The sequence below is a fragment of the Arachis hypogaea genome, chromosome 17, assembly GCF_003086295.3.
Source record: "Arachis hypogaea cultivar Tifrunner chromosome 17, arahy.Tifrunner.gnm2.J5K5, whole genome shotgun sequence".
Lineage (NCBI taxonomy): Eukaryota > Viridiplantae > Streptophyta > Magnoliopsida > Fabales > Fabaceae > Arachis > Arachis hypogaea.
Window position 1 is genome coordinate 115144925 of NC_092052.1, and position 20818 is coordinate 115165742.

The window sequence follows — 20818 nt, forward strand, 5'->3', positions numbered from 1 at the left end:
GGGTGCCACACTCCATTACCACAGACAATGGCACTCAATTCACCGACACGGGCTTCAAAAATCTGGTAGCTGATTTGAAAATCAAGCACCAGTTCACCTCTGTAGAGAAATCACAAGCCAACGGACAGGCGAAAGCCGCCAACAAAGTCATACTGACTGGGTTAAAACAGAGACTACAGGATGCCAAGGGAGCTTGGGATGAAGAGCTCCCGCAAGTCCTATGGGCATACCGGACAATACCACATTCAACCACTGGAGAATCACCATTCCGACTTGCTTACGGATGGAGGCAATGATTCCCGTGGAGGTAGAAGAAGGATCTTCCAGAATGATCCTCTACAATGAAGATACCAACTTCCAAGCTCAAAGGGAAGAGCTCGACCTACTTCCAGAAGTCCGAGAAAGAGTTCGGATTAGAGAGGAAGCCCTAAAGCGTCGAATGGCTCTGAGATCTAATCGGAAGGTCATCTAGCGAAGCTTCACCACTAATGATCTCATCTTAATCCGAAATGATATCGGAACAGGTCGGTCAGGAGAAGGGAAGCTAGCAGCTAATTGGAAAGGACCATACTGAGTAGTAGAAGTACTGAGGAAAGATTACTACAAGGTGTCCGACCTCGAAGGGCGAGAGCTACCAAGGTCATGGCATGCCTATAACCTAAGAAGGTACTATAGTTAGAAAATAAGATCTTAGGTCAAGGCGCACTCTTTTTCCTGAAAAGATTTTTTAACGAGGTGCCAGACCGAGATCTAAGAAACTGCCCGACCTATAAGGGTAAGCACTCGCATGTACATATTTATATTTATGTTTTTATCTTATTATTATTTGAATAAAAGCCACCAATTCCCTAAAAAGTTTCCTACCAAGACGCGTTAATCTAAGCTCTTAAAATGCAAAATTCATCGTCTGATTACAATAAAGTCGGCAAGGTGAAGCGATAGGAGCAAGTTAATGCAAGAAGTTATAAAAAGTAGCCCATAAAAAGTGACCTGAAAAGGTATGACTAAAAATGAATTACTAAAAATAACTTAAGAAGGCCCGACAAAGAAGTCGGACCAATGAAAGGATCACTGAAAAAGGGACAAAGACACCTTGCAAAGGACAAAGAAAGGTTAAAGAACCAAAAGCCAAAAGTGTTTCGTTGAAAGGTACAAGTCTTGCGAAAAAGATATTACTTAAAAAGCGAAAGCACAAGTCAAAACAGTGCTAAAATGTCATCCTAACAAACTATAAAGAAAAGGTTCCTCAGCAGGAACACTACCTAAAAAGTTGTTGGAATATGACTAAAAAGCCCGAGGAAGGAGGTCGTACGGGTCGACGTCAGAAGGGGCACAGGTACGATCTCAAAAAGTCGTCCAAGACTAAAAAAGGTTCTATATAAAGAACACTAAAGGTTATAAGACAAGTCGCTGAAAATGCGGACACCAAGCCACAAGGATAAGCTTGCACAACTTAATAAAGGGTGGACAAGCACCAATTCAAAGTCCTAAAGGCAAGAAAGCCCACTCAAAGGAGGTCAGACTGGGAAAGACCTAATCTCTATCAAATTCGAGAAGGGTTGCAAAAAGTAAACCTCCAGTCATTTAGCAAAATTCATTTTTCAATCATTAAAGACTCAAAGGCTGCCTAAAGGGCATCCCAGGAGTTTAAAGTGTTTCGTTTTCTAAATAAAAAGTTGCTAGCAAGCAACCAAATGTAAGAGAAAGTCAAATTACAAGAAATATAAGCAAAGTTCAAAGTCCACAAGTTGGACTATAACAAAACACAACCATCAAGAGTCATAAGGGATCCAAATTCGCCCTAGTAGCAGCATCCTTGGCAGGGGAAGGAGGAGGAATGGTCGAAATCGGGGTAGTATTAGCAACCCCATCCGGCCTGTTCAGAATCTGCACCTCGGGCTCGGGCTCTGAAGGGTCGACCTCTGTAGGGACGGAAGAAGCTGAAGCTGCCGAGGCTTTCCCTGGTGGCACAAGAGGAGGACCCTCATCATCATCGTCAGGGGCAGGCACAATCTTGCCATCCTCCACCACATTATCCATACTAACAGAGAGAGATCAGCCTCGGGAGCAATAACTCGAACCCGAGCCTTCATAATTTCAAACATATCAGTCATACTATTCACCATGTGCCCCTGAAGCACAACATAATCATCTTGGGCAGATTGAAGCCTCTCCTTAGTTTCTAGCAACTCACCGTAGGTCCGGGTATAGCTCTCTTTATACTTTTTTGTAGCCTCATCAGCCAGGTTAGCAGCAGCCTCCACCCTAGTAGCACGCTCCTTCTCTTTCCCCACGTCAATTTCCAACTTGGAAACCCTGGCATCCAACTTATCCTTCAGACCCTTCATCCTATTAAATTCAGCTTGGGCGTCCTCCAGAAAAGCCTTGGTAGCCCGGACAAAGGACTCCCTAACAACTTTAGATAAGGCCGCACCAACATTGGCCATTCGAATGTTGTTGGCCGTTATAAAGTCAAGGTAACGAAGGATGGAGATGTCGTCTAGAGGGACCTTACCATGAGGAGCAATTAATTCAGTGGAAAAGGCCACACCACTAAACTCTTTGTCATCAAGGTTATACATCCCAACAATTTTTGGACGCTTCGGAGGTGGGCTAGCAGCATTAGGAGAGGAGGCAGGGACAGAAGTCGCCTGAGGTGGATCAGAGGGAACTACCCAGACTCTAGGGGTCGGGATGATCTTTCTTGAGCCCTGAGATTCAAAAGTCGGCTTCTTTGGGGACACTTGAGAAGACCCTTCCCCCGAGATCTTCGCTGACAAGTTTTGGGCAGCTGTCACCTTTTTGGCCCTCCGAAAGGCCTTCATGGAGTCCGAAGATTTTACCATTTCTGAAAAGGAAATCAGGAAAACAAGTTATAATAATAAAGAGGAATAAAAGTACAAACAATAGAAGAAAACTACTTCTAAAAGAAGTCAGATGCTACCTAGCTCAGACGAAGGAGGAAGGGATCTCCGAGAAATCTCTTGGTATCCAGATGAGGAGGTTTCCCCCAGTGCTCCTCTAGAACACCCAAAAAGGCCTGCTCAACCTCATCTAAACTCTCCCAAGAATACTTAGGAGCTACTATATCCTTTTTCCAACACAAAGGAAAGGTCGGCTCATCATTCTCATCTAAGAAGAAAGGTCGGGCGTTCTCGACAGCTCGGTCCTTAAAGTAATAGTTCTTAAAATCTCGAAAGGATTCGTCAAATATTGAGAAAACTTTCTTCCCCTGGGTAGCTTCGAAAGAAATCCAAGAAGCTTTCTTCTTGGCTACTTCAGGTTTTTTCAACATAAAAAGATAAAGAAAAAGGGGGTATAGTAGGTCGGACGCCTAATTCCTGGCACAACAGCTGAAAAATCTTAATGAAGGCCCAAGAGTTCAGATGAAGCCAGGAAGGGGCCACATTACAAGTCCATAAGAGGTCGGTCTCGAAAGCAGAAAAAGGGGATGGTGATATTCAACTGACTAAAGAAGTAGTCATAAGCATAGAAGAAGGACCATTCTCCCTAAGTTAAGGGAGGGAAACTAACCCTCTCCTCAGGATCAGGTGACACCAATTCATAATTCTTTTCATCATCCTTATTGCTACAGATCCTATGGAACCTCCTAAGCCTCACACAGTACTCGGATCAGCCACGGTCACACATATCAGGACTATTGAATCCAGCCAATCGGCCATACCAGCAGGAACTTTAATAGACATCTCGACAATATTTTTTCGTGAAGACATAGGCCAACTATCCCTACAGTAAGAAAAAAGAAGAAGAGGTCACTACTAAACAACTCAGATAGTAAGAGAATGGCAAAAGAAACAATCAACAAGTGTCAGATATGGCAGCAAAAGGGAAACCCCAGGACTCGCAAAGAGCAGAGGACCAACACCAAAGTCCAGAGGCACCCTTTGGAGGCAATAACAGAGCAAGAACCCAGAAAAAGGAAGATGACACAAAAATATGTGCCCTAACCAACCTTAACCCTCTCAAACAAAAGAAAATACAAGGAGTTCAACCATTTTGCCAGCATTTCTCCATACAAACAGCGATGACAAAAAGACCATAATTATCATGGGAACCAAACCACGCAAAAAATCACCAAGAAAGTTTCAACCTTTTTTTTACTAAAAATTCAACAAAGACCAAAACTTTGTGCAAAGGGAAAGCATGCAAGAGTAAAAGCAATAAGAACAATGACAAACAAAGCAGGTAGAACAAGAAAGGGTATAAGCACCAACCTGCAAAATGAGAAGTGACGACGGAGGTGTGACGAAAAGTGAACGGTCCAATGAAAGCTTCGAAGCTTCAAAGAAGAAAAGCTTGGGGAAAAACTTTAGCAAAATGGTGATCTTTCCAAAGAAAAGTGAAAATCAAAGGAAAAGAATGAAGGAAAGAGGATTTTTTCAGAAAGCAAAGGGCGAACAAAAAGGAAGTTTTTTTTTCACTGAGCAAATGAAATGAATGAAAGCAAGAAAACTGAAAAGCAAGGTTTAAGGCCTTTTCCAAATTTCAAAATTAAGCGAGGAACGGAACGGCAGAACAAAATAAAAGCCTAATCAATGGACATTAAAAGCGCATGCGTATTCCCAAGGAAGTGAAAAACGCTTCACAAGCAAGCGCCAAGAATCACGTAAGGAAGAACAACTTGAAATAAAAAACAAATGCTCGAACACGACTCCCCTAAGGGATCGAGGCTGGAAAGCATGACCTCAAGGGAAGGTCGAAGCTCGAGCAGGGGCATTGTTCATACCATGGGTCGAGCTAGGCGAGCTGAGTTGGATGAAGACAAAAATGACCAACCTCTTAAAGGTTGGTCGACACCGACCTCTTTCCAAAGAGCTCGGCCGAATTGCTATAAGGGCCCAAGAAGGCCCAAAGCAGAGAATCACAGCCCACCTAAAGGCGGCTGGCCAAAGATGAGGGGACTCACCCGCAAAAGATAAGATAAGATAACTAACTTATCTTAAGGGAGGTCACCTCACACTACTATAAATACACTGGAGCACCCAGGTATAACTCATACTCTAATTCTACACATAAAAACCTACTTAAAGCCCGTGCTAACTTAAGCATCGAAGTCTCTTGCAGGTACCACCACCCTCCAGTGATCAAGGATCAGCAACATCTCAAGATTCAGCAAGTCGGACATGACAGCTCCGGCCACAACTGTAGATCTCCTCTGAGATCGACCTTCGGTTTCAGGTAACCCTCGGAACACTATGGCACCCAAAACTGGTGAATCCTCCTCAAGGAAGAGGAAAGACAAGGCCACTGCCTCCGGTCCTTACGACTTCACCCAGTTCTTTTCCAGAACCCACAAGGATCATTTTCATGAGATAATGAGCAAAAAGAAAGTGATTCCTGAGGTCCGCTTCGATCTGAAGCAAGATGAGTATCTAGAGATCCAGTACCAGATTCTGAGACGGGGTTGGGAAGTTCAGACCAACCCCATAACTGACATGGGCGTGCTTATGGTCAGGGAGTTCTACGCCAATGCTTGGATGATCAACAAGCATGCCACTGGCGCTAACCCGGATCCGAAGAACTGGCGCACCATGGTCCGAGGGGCAATTATGGAGTTTAGTCCTGAGATGGTGAGGAAGATACTTCACCTGCTACCATCCCGAGACGACCCTCACTCTTACACTCAGAGGGTCAACACTGACCAAAGACTAGACCAGGTCCTTACTGATATTTGTCTCTCTGAAGCACAGTGAAGGAGGGATGCCAGAGGTCAGACGTACCAGCTGGGTAGGCATGAACTGAAGCGGTCGTTAGAGGATGGTTGGAGTTCATAAAGCGCTCCATCATCCCCATAAGCAACCAGTCCGAAGTTACAGTGGACCGAGCAGTGATTATTCATTGCATAATGCTCGGCAATGAGGTGGAGGATCACCGAGTGATCCCTTTGGAGTTGACCGCATAGCCGAGAATGCCTCCACCTCTGCGAGATTGGAATTCCCTCACCTCATATTTTGCCTATGTGCTGAGGCCCGAGTCCACATTGATGGCGATACCCATATTAACATTGACCGACTTATCACTAGGAGGGGTATGGAGTATGCTAGAGAGTAGGGCATGCACCACCACAGGAGCTAGTTCCACCGCCTCAGCAGGAGCTTCTGGAGATGCCTCAGGGATTCTATTTTCCTCCTTGTGACTACTAGGATCAGTTGACCACATCCATAGGGGAGCTGACATCATCTGTTGATTAGCTGAGGATTGAGCATCATAACCACTCAGCTCTCCTCTATCAGCTAGTGGAGGAGCAGCAGAGGTAGGGGCGCGACATAGACGAGATGAAATGCCAGAGAGAATTCCCAGGAGGGAGGAACAGCCACCATGATTGAAGTGGTTGAGTTTCATTATCTCTTGCTTTCTTTATTTTTCTGTTTTTCAATATATTTATCATATTTCCTATTTTTTGTTTAAGCTTTAGCATGATCATTAGAGTCTTTTACTGCTTTCTACTTTAGTTATTTATTTGGTTATTTTATGTTTATTTGAAAGATGTCTCATATATTGTGCACTAAGCTTGAAAAATCAAAAAAGAAAAGAAAAGAAGTAGTAGAATTCATGAGACTTAAGTTATATATTATGAGTTAGTCTGATTACTTTGATGTGGTGGTATTGTCTATACTTCTGAATGTATGAATAAATAGTGCATACTTGATTTTGAAGTTAAGAATGTTGGTTCTTAAGGCATAGGAACTTAGAAAAGTATTATGGATTCTCTAACTAAGTACGATTTTGATCCTTGAAGCAAAACAGATAGCATAAAGAAAAAGAAAATAAAAAGAAAGGTCCAAAGCTCTGAGCATTAATGGTTAGAAGGGTCAAAATTGATCTAAAGCTCAAAAGAGTTGTTTCCCCTAGCCATATGCTTGTGGTGTGAATGTGTCAAGTAATCCTTGAGACAAAACACTAAGAGTCATGACCAAATGTAATTATAGAGTATGCCAAAGGCTTTGAGCACCACTGACTGAGAGAAACTAAAAGAAAAATTAGAACTCAATGAGTTCCTCATTTAAGTACTTGTGGTGTTCTTGTATTAAGTTAAACTTGAGAACAAAACACTTAGAGTCACGGCTAGACTCGAGGTGCAAAGCACCAAAAGAAAAGATAAGAAAAAAAAGTTGTGTTCAAGGATCAATTAGAGCTTTAAGAGAAAGAGTCCATAATATCATCCAAGTTCTAGTGCTGAGAGACACCAATATTTCTGAGCTTCAAAGGATAGTGAGATGCCAAACCTATTCAGAGTTAGAGTATCATTAGCCCCGCTCAGTATGTAGACATGAGCTTAAAGTAACACTCAAGTCTTAGGTGTTTTTCTCTTCTTTTCTCAGTCTTATATTGTTTTAGTTGCTTGAGGACAAGCAACAGTTCAAGTTTGGTATTGTGATGCGTGAGCATCTTGTACCCTTTTTTCACTTATTTTATAGTCATTTTTCAGTTAGTATTTATTAAGTTTTATTATATTTTAGTGAAAAAATTCTCTTTGGATGCTACTTTGAGTTGTTTTAGTATTTTCATGATTTTCAGATGAAATTCGTAGCAATTAGGTAGAGTTTAGAGTAAAAGGAGAAGATTTGAACCCACCCTTGGCGTTTAGCACCAGCACTCAGAAACGCCAAGGGAGCTTGCTACCTCTTTGGGTGCTAAACTCCCAACTAGCGTTTAGTGTCAAGCAGTCCGAATTGAAGCCCACACTTTTGGAGCATCTCTAGTGGATTTAGCTTTTATTAGTTATCTTATCTTTTATTTTTGTAATTTTTATTTACAAACAATATCTTTTAGTTTTAGGATTTAATATTTTATTTTAATTTCAAATCAAATTAGGTTAGATATAAAAGGGAAAATATTCACCCTTTAGGAGCTTCTTGGATCTTCTCTCTTCCGCACTTTTCAGAACCTTTGTTTTCTCTGTAAGTCATGAGCCACTAAACTTCTTTGGTTAAGGTTAGGAGCTCTGTTTATCTCTATGGATTAAGACTATTATCCTTCTATTTTAATTAATGTACTGATTCAATTTCAAGGATTACTTTCGTTCTTAATTTTATGAATCTGGGTGGAACGAGAGTATGACCCTTATTCTAGATGCGTTCTTGTGACTCTTGGGAGAGCTCTCTCACTTGAACATAGCTTGAAAGTAAATTAATCCTAAATTTCTAATTACTTGAACTAATCTGGATATGTGACATATAATCCATTTAGCTTTGGGTAATTAGGTTTTTTGTGGCCATAAACTTAACCCTCTAATCGGAATCAAGTGACCAAGAAATTGGCGGTTGATGAAAGTTAGAGGAGACTAAATCACTAAGAGATTAGGGTTTAGTCAATTACAGTTTGTCATGAAATGAATCTTACACGATTAAAATAGTTGGTAAGAAAACTTAATCCAAAAAAGTAAACATCTCTTATACCTTAACTATTTCTCTCATTGATTTCTACACCAAACGCATTGTTTACTTTCTTTACTCTTTATTTATTATTTAATTCTTTTAAATCCCACAAAACCAACTTATCTGCTCGCCTGACTAAGCCAATTAGTTGACCATTGTTTCTCAGTTCTTTAGTCCTCGTGGGATCGACCCTCACTTACCTGAGGTATTGCTTGGATGACCCGGTGCACTTGCCGGTTCAGTTATGGATATTCAAAATTCCGCACCATGGAGCGTCTGGCTGACACGTGGCGTGACGTGGAGCCGTTGATCTGGGGTGCTGATTCAACGGCGCTGGAGGCGTCTGGAAGGTAAAGAACTTCAAGCGGACAGGGAACTTCAAGTGGCGCATAGCAGCGCGTCTGGCAGAGTCATACAGCATAACTAGCTCTAACTCAACCTGCGAAGGCAAGGCTGGCTGGAGAATATATATGTACATACATATACAAGTATCCCAAAAACCAAAGTACATAAGTGAAACCCTAACTCTCCTGTAGCCTCTAAGAGGAGAAAAATAAACAAGTTTCTTGGAGAGCAAGCTAAATACATATATACATATATACAAGCAGAAACCCAAAATACACCTAGGAACTACTTCGCTTCAAAGATCCAGACGCCTAGCGAAGAGCCTCTCGACCTGCATCTGAAAACAACAACACAGTATGGGATGAGAACCGGAGGTTCTCAGCATGGTAAAGGTGCCACGCGTATAATAAATAAGGTCCTGGGAATGCCAGAGGCAATCCTAGAACTCCGTTATCACAATTACAGAACTTAATTTCTAGTAAAAGCCATAACTAGGGGTAGGTTTTCTAAGTACACTATAATCTTTTGTCTTAAACTTAACACCTGACACTCAACCCATTCACCATTCTTCCGTCCCTCCGTCTTCCATAGATTCAGCAGAGACAAGCAACCAAACAAATTCACGCACAAGTAATAAGCAGATAGTGCATATAGCAAGAATAACAGGAAACAAGATATATATGTTCAATTAGGCAATCCCAGATAATGCATAGCAATCACACAAACAAATGCACATGATGCATGCCTGTCCTATGGCTGATGAGGCTCATCTGTCGGTTATCCAGCCAACCCGACAAGTCCGAAAACCTTAGACTGTCCCCCGTCGCGCATCCCCAAGAGTCTATGCATAGATTTTACAAGCAATTATCATTCAAATCACTCAATGGGGGCTATTCATACCCGGGAATTTATACGTTCTCGGTCACCCTTACGACGTAGGGTCAACAGAGTATCGAGATTCAACCTGGAACACGTGGTGGCGAGCTACGGTTCTGTTACCCAAGGAAACTCGTATCTCAGATATCATTCATAAGCCATTTCATATTTATAGTCATTATTTAATCATCCATCAAAGCCATGGCACATTAACTTCATACATTAACCACTTTCCTTTCACACTCTTCATCACATTTACCTCTTTCTTCACTCCCAAGTTACCTTAAATTCCTAACTTCATTTATCTACTGGACTTAGTACTATACTTTAAAATAGCCAAACTCCGGTTTTGCAGCAGGCAGTGGTCATGCGTAGAGCAAACAGCAAGTCACGCGTACGCGTGAGTCATGCGTATGCGTGATCATGTGCATTAGCTTCTTATGGGCACGCATGGCTTCTCGCGCATGCGTCGTTAAAATTCCATGCCACGCGTACGCGTGGGCCATGCGTACGCGTAGGCCATGCGTACACGTGGATGGGCATTTTTCCAAAATTTGCAGAATGCCTAGAAAGCTGCTACAACCAGTTTTTATTACCTTGTAACACAGTTTTATATACCAAACTTCCGTCATCCATAACTTTCTCTACAAAGTTCCATTTTTCACAAAATTGGTATCGTTTAAAAGCTTATAAAACCGTCTTTTATTTGAAACAAACCTCAATTTCATTCAAAATTTGAGGAGGAAGTTATGGACTTCCAAAGTTCACTGATAAACCCATATTTTATGATATATTTTGTGCTTAATCTGAGTGATTTATTCAATCCTTCACCCACTTATTCATATTAATTGCATGGTTTTACTTTCCCTTCCTTATTATGTGATGTATGTGAAAAACATGTTTCCTATGCTTAAAAATAATTATTTTGATTACCCTTTATTTCCATCCGATGCCGTGATTCATGTGTTGAGTAGTTTCAGATCTTCTAAGGCAGGAATAACTTAAAGGATGGAAAGGAAACATACAAAATTGGAAGCAAAGTATAAAACAGAGTTTTTGAAGAAACTGGCAGCCACGCGATCGCATGGGCGACGCGGCCGCATGCCAGCGCAAAAAGACATTAACGCGGCCGCATGACTGACGCGACCGCGCGCCTTGAGCGAAACGCATATGACGCGGACGCATGACTGACGCGACCGCGTGACAAGGAAAAACTTCCAATGACGCGACCGCGTGACTCACGCGGACGCGTGACTCACGCGGACGCGTGACAGAGGCCACGCACCAGAAATTGCAGAAAATGCTCATAGCGAATTCTGAAGCCCTTTTTGGCCCAAATCCAAGTCTAGAAGGCATAGACCAGAGGTTATGATGTGGGGGAATGCATCCATTCAGGGAGAGTCTCCAATTAGTTAGTATTCATGAATTAGATGTAGCTTTGAGGGAGGTTCTCTCCTCTCTCTTTAGGATTAGGATTTAGATGTAGGATTTTATTCGCTTTTCGGATTATCTCTTTACCAGGTTCAATATTCCTTTTTATTATGTTCTCAATTTAATTATGAATTCTTCTATGTTACAGATTACTCTTTGAATTAATTTTATTTGAGGTATTTCAGTTTAATATTGCTTTCTTTTATTTATGTTAATTTTATCCCCAATCTGAAGACATTTTTATTCCATTAGATTTACTTTTCCCCTTTCAGTCTTGGTTAAGAAATCAGTAACTCAGGAGTTATCAAACTCAAACATGATTGATAATCGTTATCTTTGCTAATTGAATTGAACTTTAATAATCCCAATCTTTCCTTAGGGATTAACTAGGATTTGAGGATCTAACTAATTAGTCACTTGACCTTCCCTTGCTCTAGCAAAGGTTAATTAAGTGGAATTAAGATTCAATTTTTCATCATCATTGATAAGGATAACTAGGATAGGACTTCTAATTTCTTATACCTTGCCAAAAGTGTGTTTTACAGTTATTTATTTAAATTACAGTCTTTTACTTACTTTAATTGCAATTTAAATTACTTGTTCCTCACCTTCGAAACCCCAATTTACAATCTTCATAACCAATAATAAGAACATACCTCCCTGCAATTCCTTGAGAAGACGATCCGAGGTTTAAATACTTCGGTTATCAATTTATTTAGGGGTTTGTTACTTGTGACAACTAAAACGTTTGTAAGAAAGGTTGATTGCTTGGTTTAGTGACTATACTTGCAACGAGAGTTTACTAAAACTTCTAAACCATCAATCCTCAGTTCTTTCAAAATGGCGCCGTTGCCGGGGATTTGCAAACGTGTGCCTTATTATTGGTTATTGTAAATATTTTTCTTTTACGTGTTTATTTGTTTTTATTTTCTTCTTTTATCTTCATTAGCTACTATGAATTCTCACCCCTGTCGCTATGAGTTTGGTTCTAATATTGTTGAAAGGAATGAAAGTTATAACAGGAACATGCATCAAGGTCAGAGCAATCAAAGATGGATGGAGCCAAGAGGATCTGATCAACCCTTTAGGCAGCAATACCCTCCAAGACATCATGGACAAAGACCATTCCACAGTGCATACCAAGGCAATAGACATGGTGGACAACCTCGTAGTTACCAACAAGCCCCACCCTATGCTTATAAGCCATCCTCTCAACACAACTTTGAACCACCACACTCACAAGCCGTTTTTCACCATTCGCCACCATATGATCCTCATTTACCCCGATCCCAATCCAATTACTCCCAAACACCACCACTTCCCAATGTACCACGTCCAAATCCATCACCCTGAGAATCAGAAGTTTGCCTCAAGGAAATAGTAGATCAACTTCAAACAACCCTTCATCAACTGGAGCAAGCAATAAGTCAATTATCTTCTAGACGTTCGAACATTCAAGGACCCTCCACAGCCCCATGTGGATAATCTAACGAAGAGCGTAGCATGAAGGAGATACTAGAAACTCCAGTGGACAAGACAGAGCATGTCTTCATACTAGAACAAGTAGAGGAAGCTGTCATTATACAAGAAGAAGAGTTGGTTGAAGACTTAGGAGACGCTGAACTTCCATGGGAATCCAGAGTTGTGGAGAACTCTGTCAAGGACGTTACAACTGATGCTAAGGAGGATAGTACACAACCCCCAGAGCAAGTCTTTTATGAAGAACTAGACGGAATAATCCAAGAAGCAAGTTTCCTTGATGATGACAGTCACAAGTCAAGTTCTCCTAGTAATAAACTTGCATCTGCAAGTGAATTCTCTGAGATCGAAGAACCTTCCCCAAGTGAATACGAAGATGATGCGGAGGTAGATTTCTCCCAACCTCCCGTTTATGATTTGAGTGATGAGGAAGACATAGAAGACTTTGATCAGGAAGAAGTTGCATTTGAAGAATTCTGCAAAGAAGTGGAGAAATTCACAAAAGAGCACAAGGGAGTAGAGCTCACAAAACCACTGGAAACACCTATCCCAAGGCCATTACCACCCAATACAAGCTTCAAGTGGGTACAATCCTTAACCTTTAACTTTATTTTTCCACTTGAATATGGTTTGCTTGAAACAGATGGCCAGCTTAGAGCTCTCTGCGGCTTTAAGAGTAAAAGGGAAATGGCTCGTACTCAGAGCTAGTGCACAAGGTTCAATAAGGTTCCACGCTTCAACTTGAAGTGCACAGATTGGCATCATAATCAATCGAATGGATCTCGGAAAACGTTTGGTTATTCTGGTGAGAATCTAATTTCTAAACCACCCAGATGGAAAAATATAGATCAAGACGAAGACGAATATAAAAGCCAAGTTTGGGATCCTGGAATCTATTCTGACACTCGTCACCCCGGGAGCCTGAGAATCTATTTGAAGCTGCTCAGAAGCTTTACATGCCTAGTTTGGGATGAATTTAAGCATAAGCCACCATAACAGGAAGCTCATCCAATGTCCAACTTAAGGACTTTAACTAAAAGTGCTAGGTGGGAGACAACCCACCATGGTATGATCGTTCCTTTTTTCATTTTTTTATTTGGTTTTACTTGTTTTTAAGTTTATTTTATTTTATTATATTGAACTTGGAGTTTGCATAGCATTCATATTAAGCATTGCATTCTGCATACTGCAAAAAAAAAGGGGGTGCGCAACGCGACCGCATCATTCATGCGATCGCGTCAAGTTGCAAAAACACTCCCCACGCGTCTGCATCATTCACGCGGCCGCGTGATCTGGAGATCGGCGTAAACATCCAACGTCTAGAAAGTTATGCTGGAATCGTACGGCTACTATGCGTTTCGTACAAAACGACCCACGCGGTCACGTCCTTGACGCGATCGCGTCACTTGCACAACATCAATCCCACGCGACAGCGTGAGCGACGCAATCGCGTCGCATGGATTGCACAACACCCCAAAAGGAGACAGAGAGTTGCGCTGAAACGACGCTGGAATCGTGCGTTTAGCACAATTTCCAGCGACGCGATCGCATGCCTCAGGCGATCGCGTCATTCACTCCTCGATCCATTCCATGTGACCGCGTGCCCCACGCGATCGCGTCAACCACCATTTCAGCCCAACCACGCGACTGCGTGCCCCACACGATCGCGTAAATTCAAATTCCATAACCCCTCAGTCACGCGAACCCTACCATTCGCGCCCCCAACCCCTTCTCCTTCCTCTCTTCTTCTCCAACCACCCAACCACCACCCAGCCACCATCACCAACCGCCGCCATCCCGCCGACCACCCAGACCCCGCCGCCACGCCACCCCCTTCCTCCTTCCCCTTCTTTCTTCTTCTTCCTTCTTCCTCCTCCCTCCACCGCCACTGCCCCCTCCGCGATCACCACCCCGCCGCGCCGCCGTCACCGCCGCGCCCCCATCCGCCACCCACGCCCCATTCCCTTCCTTCCCTTTCCCCTACCCCCATTACCCTTCCCGAAGCCCCTGCCTCCGAACAGTACCCGCCGCGCCACCGCCAACTGCCACGCCAAATGCCGCCACCACCATCCCCCAGCCACCTCTCTACCCCACTTTTCTTTCCTGCACTTTCCAGGTTCCGCTTAACGCCACCCTTCTATCATTCGTAGTTAACTCCATATTTTTTCTGATTTTGTTCATCATTAGGCTAGTTAGAGATGAATGTTATAGTGGATTTTAGGTTGTTTGGTAGCCTAGGATGTGGTTAGTGGATTTAGGCTTGATTAATTGCGCTGTTCGTATTTCTTGTTTTCTACTTTTCGCAATTCTGCTGTTACTGTTAGTATTGTTCATATGCTGTAATTTCTTGTTTCATGCTGCTCTTTACACTGCTTTTTCATGTTCATATTCCTTATATGTAATTGCAGCTATATTTTTAACTCATATGAACTCGTATGACTGCTGTTTATTTTCCGGGACAATCCAATTTTAGCCGGAATGCTGCCCAATTTTCTGTAAAACTGTTATGCTTTCATTCATGTTTTGGTTTTAGCACTTTTAAATTCTACTTCACTCTGCTTTTACCAAACCAATTCATGAATGCCAGGGCATGATTTCATGGTTCTTAATCTGCATTTTTGATGTTTAGATTCCAATTTTTGCTATTTCTATATCTATCTGAATCATCATCAACTTAATTTCCTTGTTTGGATATGAGTTACCTATAGCTTCTATTTGTGAATGCCTGATTGCCTGTTACTTGGAATATTATCATTATGCCACTCACTTTAAACCACTTTTTACTACCTCACTATTTTAACTTCCTAAACTCTTTTTCAATTCTAACCAACCTAACCTTTCCAAACATCTCTTCTGTTTTTTTTTCACTTTCTTTTAACCTTCTAACCTAGGCTTGATGATAATTTTTTTTTAATTAACATGAATTCAATTACATTTTGGATTGTGCCATTTTTCGTCTCAGTATTCTAAATCTTATACAATCCTTAATGCAAATTTACTTAACTTATTTTCCTGATTCTATTCCTCCTTTGCAACTTTGTGTTTCTTTTGATTATTTCCCTATTTGTTTTCCTGTTTTTATTATATTCTGGTTTTCTGTTTTTCAGGATGTCTGCCAGCCAAAGAAAAGGAAAAGCAAAGGCAACTACTGGCAAATGTAAAAGAGGAGAATCCTCCATGTCCATCCTGGATATCATGCACAATGACTCCTGGCGGGAGAAAAACTTTACCCCGCAAGAGAAGGCCGACCAGCTACTCCCTGCTACTGATCCAGTAAAGTTTGCAAACCGATACTGTGAGCTGAAGTATCCGGTGTTTGCAACCTCCAGGAACCTGTACCTGGAGAGGACTTTGAAAATCCCAGAAGAACTCCAGCAATACACCTCTGATCAAATCAAATAAAGAGGCTGGTTCTTCCTGGAAAGAAACATGACTGAGGTCAATGCATCTTGGGTAAGGGAATTTTACTGCAATTACTTCAAGACTTTCCTAGATGCAATGAACCTAAGAGGGAAGCAGATTCTGGTCACTGAAGAGGCCATAGAGGATGTTCTGAAGCTTCTGCCTAAAACCGATCAGCTGGATGGTTATCAAAAGGCTGAGGAGGACATGCGCTTCATGAGATTTGACTGAGATGCAGTCAAGGCCAAGATAGCACTTGACCCGACCGTTCCATGGATCATGGGTCAGAACACCACCATGCCTAAGGGAATCAAGCGGATTTACTTAAATGATGAGGCTCGGCTATGGCACCAGATCCTGAGCAATTTTGTCATGCCGAGTACCCATGAGACAGAGATCCCTGCCGCTATGATCACCCTCCTATGGTGTGTGATGGAGGGTAAGGACCTGTACCTGCCACGCTTTATCCGGTACTATATGGCCAGGGTCCACGTCCGAGGCACTCTACCCTTTCCTTATCTGATTACACAGCTAGGCCGTCGAGCTGACGCGCCTTGGGAGGATGCTGATGAGAAGCCACCTGCTGCAGAATGTAAGAAGATTATCCCTCACAGCAGGAACTTTCTGGCTTTGGGCTACAGACCTCCATTCCTCACTGCTACTGCTGAGACAGCCACACCATCTGCTGGCCCCTCTTCCTCCACAGCTACCCTAGCCACCCCTGCTACCACCACTGCACCTCCACCTGCCTCAGAGCCAGTTTATCACCTAGTGCACCGCCTGTTTCGGCGGCTCAACCAGATGGAGCATCGCAACAAGCGACGCTATGAGAACCTGAAGCTGATGATCCGATCTGAAGGCGACATTCCCTCAGAGCCTGACACACCATCTGAGGAGGAGGCGGATGATCACGAGGCAGAGACCCATCCACAGAGCGAGGCTGCACAGGCAGGCACAGAGCAGGCTGCATCACATCAGGAGGCTCCGCCTCAGATTCAGGCTGTAGACCCAGAGATTCCTATCCAGTCAGCACCTCCTCTGCAGCAGGCAGATCCTCAGACCACCACCACAGAGACTCCAGCTACCCACCCCTCTAGTGATGACACCCCTTCACACCCTGCTTGAGTGAGCATCAGGGACGATGCTTCATTTTAAGTGTGGGGAGGTCGCCATCTCTGGCGTATTTTTTTTTGGTGAACCACTACAGACTCTTTCATTTTATTTTGCTATTTTTCTGTATTTTTTTCTTTATTTTTATTTTTATTTTCTCATTACTTATACATTGCTATTTTCATGTATTTCTACTCTATTTCTGCATTTTTTATTTTTAGTTCATATTTTAACCATTTAGTTTAGTTGCAATTCTAACTTATTAGTTATAGAAATTGTAGATTAATTAGTATAGTTTACCCTTTTTAGCATAAGATAGCTTAGTTTAAATTGAAAATATAAAAAGGAAGTAAACTAGAAACTTGGACATAATAGAAACAATCCACACACCTTGTATATATAGCATTATATGTTAGTTAGTTAACAACATTTCATCAAGGAGAAACACTAGAACTTTAAAGCCACCTTAAGTTTTACATTGAGAATAATGGGAATTTTTAATTTTACTTGCATGACATACATAACTGATATATGATTTTTGAGTTAGAGAACACACAGCCTGTGAGTTTTGAGCTTAATTGTATGGTTATATTCAAACCATAATATTTTATTCCTGTGTGTTCCGCCCTTCTTATTTATTCTGATGTTCTTTACTTTGTTTTAATATATATGTCCAATTATAGAATAGAAATACATACCAAGAGAGTGATTGAGGCCATTGTTTGATTTTAGCTCACTTATCCCAAATTAGCCTACCTTTTACATCACCCTTGTCAGCCCCCTTGAACCTTTAAACCCTCTCTTATTCTATAAACCACAATACTAGCCTTAAGCAGAAAAACAAAATAAAAATCCCAAGTTAAATCCTTGGTTAGCTTAAGATAGAAAGTGTGTAATTGTTTAAGTGTGGAAAACCTATTGGGAACATGGATGATAAAAACAAAAGGTAGAAAAGTTGAAAAGAATAAAATTATTCAAATAAAAATTTTGGGAAGCATGCTCATGTAAAATCAAATAATTGAATTACCATGTGCAATAAAAAAAATGTTATTTTTCAGTATTTGAATAAAGGGGATACAAAAGAATTCTCCAAATGTAAAATAAATGCACATGGGACAAAAGTTAAAGTATAAGCATGTAACATCAAAAGTGGGAAAAAGTGGGAAAATAGGTAAAGAAGTTTTGCTTTACAAAGTATGTATGTTAGGTGAGATCTTAGACTAATCAAGGATTCACTTAATTAGCTCACTTAGCCTTATACATATACTTTTACCTTTACCTTGGCCCCATTACAACCTTAATTAAAGACCTCATGACTTTTGTATGCCTATATTCTATAATTGTTGATTGGTTAGATGAAGAACAAAGTTATAGAAAGGAAGGATAAAAAGAAGAATAGAGTGATTAACCCAATAAACACTGAGTGACTAGAGAGTAAACACAAAATCCAGTGAGAGTTCAATAGCTCATTAACATATATCTCTGCTTGAATTATTAATTGTCTTGCAAGTTTATAAAATATTTTTCTCTCCCATCTCAACTGTAAAAGTGCTTTATCATTATCTAAGGTTTGGCTATATATATATATATATATATATGACTCCTTGAGAATGTGAATTAATTCAACTACATGTAAGCTTTATATACAAGTGAATAACAATTAAGAATTTCATGATGCATGTAGGTAGTTGTATTTAGAGTAGATTGCATTGCATGAGATTCCATCACTTTAACCTTAACTTACTCTTTATCTTGGACTTAGCATGAGGACATGCTATTGTTTAAGTGTGGGGAGGTTGATAAACCCATATTTTATGATATATTTTGTGCTTAATCTGAGTGATTTATTCAATCCTTCACCCACTTATTCATATTAATTGCATGATTTTATTTTCCCTTCTTTATTATGTGATGTATGTGAAAAACATGTTTCCTATGCTTAAAAATAATTATTTTGATTACCCTTTATTTCCATTCGATGCCGTGATTCGTGTGTTGAGTAGTTTCAGATCTTCTAAGGAAAAACTCCCAATGACGCGATCGCGTGACCCACGCGGACGCGTGACAGAGGCCACGCACCAGAAATTGCAGAAAACGCTCATAGCGAATTCTGAAGCCCTTTTTGGCCCAAATCCAAGTTCAGAAGGCATAGACCAGAGGTTATGAAGTGGGGGAATGCATCCATTCAGGAGAGTCTCCAATTAGTTAGTATTCATGAATTAGATGTAGCTTTGAGGGAGGTTCTCTCCTCTCTCTTTAGGATTAGAATTTAGATTTAAGATTTTATTCGCTTTTCGGATTATCTCTTTACCAGGTTCAATATTCCTTTTTATTATGTTCTCAATTTAATTATGAATTTTTCTATGTTACAGATTACTCTTTGAATTAATGTTATTTGAGGTATTTCAGTTTAATATTGCTTTCTTTTATTTATGTTACTTTTATCCCCAATCTGAAGACATTTTTATTCCAGTAGATTTACTTTTCCCCTTTTGGTCTTGGTTAAGAAATCAGTAACTCAGGAGTTATCAAACTCAAACATGATTGATAATCGTTATCTTTGCTAATTGAATTGAACTTCAATAATCCCAATCTTTCCTTAGGGATTAACTAGGATTTGAGGATCTAACTAATTAGTCACTTGACCTTCCCTTGCTCTAGCAAAGGTTAACTAAGTGGAATTAAGATTCAATTTTTATCATCATTAATAAGGATAACTAGGATAGGACTTCTAATTTCTCATACCTTGCCAAAAGTGTGTTTTACAGTTATTTATTTAAATTACAGTCTTTTACTTACTTTAATTACAATTTAAATTACTTGTTCCTCACCTTTGAAACCCCAATTTACAATCTTCATAACCAATAATAAGAACATACCTCCCTGCAATTCCTTGAGAAGACGATCCGAGGTTTAAATACTTCGGTTATCAATTTATTTAGGGGTTTGTTACTTGTGACAACCAAAACGTTTGTAAGAAATGTTGATTGCTTGGTTTAGTGACTATATTTGCAACGAGAGTTTACTATAACTTCTAAACCATCAATCCTCAGTTCTTTCATTCACCAAAGTTCACTTTTTACCAATTTGCTTCCAAACCTCATTTTCACCAATTTTCAAGTTCCTTACCATCAAACCTGCACATTACTAACACATTAAGCCTATTTCATCAACATCCACCTCCAATTTACCTTCAACTAGTCCAACAAGCCTTAACCACCAATATATATATCAACATACATCACATACATAAACAATCCTTCATTTACCTTTATTACCTCTTCCCATATACTAACCATTCATCATATATATCAACCATTTATCAACACATATCAATTAAATTCCATTAACCTATAACAACCCTTCATTAATGGTCTCAAGAACACAACTTCAATACCCACAATTCATGCTCATAATTTCTATCACTAGCTCAATTTCAAGAGACATATAATCAATAACTTCCACAACTCATAAATTCTAATACAAGTTTAACCATAAATTTATCCAACAATTTTACAAGACTAATCATTTAATGCATTTAACCAATTCAACTTAACCTATGGTCCTCTAGCCTAAGTTTTCACAACACTTTAAATATTAAACATGCGAAATCTAAACCATACCTTGGCCGATTACTTTATTCAACCCAAGGCAGCCTCTCAAGCAAGAACACAGCCCCCAATGCTCAAAGAAACCAGCCACAAACTAAGCTTCAATCACCCATAAGCCTTCAAACACTCACTTTTCACTTCCAATGCATATATATGGACTTAATT